This window comes from Trichechus manatus, unplaced genomic scaffold (genome assembly GCF_000243295.1).
Source record: "Trichechus manatus latirostris isolate Lorelei unplaced genomic scaffold, TriManLat1.0 scaffold00301, whole genome shotgun sequence".
Classification (NCBI taxonomy): domain Eukaryota; kingdom Metazoa; phylum Chordata; class Mammalia; order Sirenia; family Trichechidae; genus Trichechus; species Trichechus manatus.
This window is the reverse complement of record NW_004444237.1, coordinates 1,190,941-1,193,190: the sequence shown is the minus strand read 5'-3', so window position 1 is coordinate 1,193,190 and position 2,250 is coordinate 1,190,941.

Sequence of the window (2,250 nt, the reverse complement as noted above, 5' to 3'; positions counted from 1 at the left end):
GGGATGCATTTAGATAATTCTGATGCATGGAAGGTATTTTTAAAACTTGTAATCTACCAAGAGAAAATACCCTACTATGTTTCAGCTAAGCTATTCCCACAGGGCCTGAATCAGCTAACTGTGGAGAATTGCCACTTTACATTTTCAACTTAAACTCTTCTGCTTTGTCCTCAGCTTTAAGCATGTACCCCAAAAATAAAGAAGAGAGAGGCTCCTTATGAGCACCTCCCAATTCTCCCCTGGTACAGGCAGTCTCCTGGCTCAACACAAACCTGGTCTATAGAAAGTGAAATGGAATCAGCCATTGTAATAGAGAATTTGGCCACATAGATAAATCAAGACTGAACTGGACATTGTGTCTGAATTAACTGACTTGGCTATCAACACAAATCACACTCATCAGATAATTGTCAGTTTGCTATCTCCTGTCGTGCTGTGCTTTATCAGGCCACCACACCGCAAGGAAGCTGATACTCTCTCTCTCCATCCCTGACACAGCACCATTCTGCCAACTGAGGGAGGACCCATATTTTGTAGGGCTTCAAGCTGATACCACTTGGGGGTCCCTGTTTAAGAAGGATAACCACCCATATGTCAGTTTGTCATGCTGTGGTGGCTTGCATGTTGTTATGATGCTGGAAGCTATGCTACCAATATTTCAAATACCAGCCGGGTCACCTATAGTGGACAGGTTTCAGCAGAGATTCCAGACTAAGACAGACTAGGAAGAAAGGCCTGGTAATCTACTTCCAAAAATTAGCCAATGAAACTCCATGGATGACAACAGAATAGTGCTGGAAGATGAGCTCCCTAGGTTGGAAGGCACTCAAAATACACAGTGGTCACAACAATGGACTCGAGCATGCCAACGGTTGTGAAGATGGTGCAGGACCAGGTGATGTTTCGTTCTATTGTACATGGAGTTGTAATGACTCAGAGCTGACTTGAAGGCAAATAAAAACAACAACTTTGAGCATAAAATTTTAAAAATAAAATTACTACAGGGCCTTGGAAGTGGCCTATGTACTTGAGAAGCCCTGAAAATTAACCCTCATTAGCTTCATGGGAAATGCACCCCTACCTCTGCTCAAGAGGGGTTGGGATTTCAAGGTGGACGGCCCCATGCCCATGTCGGTACTTAATGAATGTCTTTTGATGACCAATCAGTAGAGTCTTCTCTACATTCCTGCAAGTTCTATAAGTTTTTGAATGAAATAATTTGCTTCTCTTGGAAACCAACAATTAGGAAATTCCCCCAACCTGCAGCAAACCCCAGAGAATTTAGAATGTTCCATGTGAAAGAAACATTAACAACTTGAATGTCCAATGCTCTCATTTTCTAGATAAAGAAACAGCCTAAAAATGGACCAAAGTCCATACAGTTAGCAGACAAGATAGGACTGGAGCTCAAAACTTATGACATCACAGGCATGTAGGAGCCAAAGCCCACCTCCATGTCCACCCATCGTCTTTCTCTCTCAAGGCCCAGCCCTGTCTTCTCCAGTAACTGCAATGAAAGAGCAATCTCTTCTTACATGTTTTGAAGAAGTGATTTCTACAAATCCGCCCCTTGGGAGAGAAATAAGAGTATTGAGAAGGTTGTAGTCAGTTTGACTCTCAGCTTAGCGGTTAGCTAGCCATGTACCCTGGTGATCAATTACTTAATCATGTTGACCTCTCAGTGTCTTCATCTGTGAAATAAAAATAACATAGCTGCTTGGCAAGGTTGCTATTTGGGATGGAAAATATTTTCTCTAGTACTTGCACTTCAAAATGCAGACATGCAAACGGATTTGCCTCATGTCCCTCCCAAGGCCCCCTGAATAACAGTATAGAGTCCAAAAAGGAACCCACCAAAAACATGAAGAGAATAAGGCCATCACCAGTAAAGGAGAGATTTCAACAAATGTCTGGAACATGGAAAGTGGATAGGAGCAGGTTGACAGGAGAAAGAGGGGAAGGAAAGGACGACCTAGAATACCCTCCAAGAGAAGAGAAAAGGATTAGAAGCCAGTCTGCCCAACAGAAACTCAAGCCTCAAAGAGGCTGTGGCCTCAGATTTAGAAGGCTCTACCAAGGTGGGAGTGAGAATTGGGATGGCAAAGAGGAGAGAAATGGAATAACCCATGATGGCACTCACCCACCAGCCCAAATTTCCACCCTCACGTCCAGGCAGCAGATTGCCCTTGAGGTGAAGTATATTCAGCACTTCTGCAAAGCCACTTAACAGACTACCTGCGGAAAGCTAAT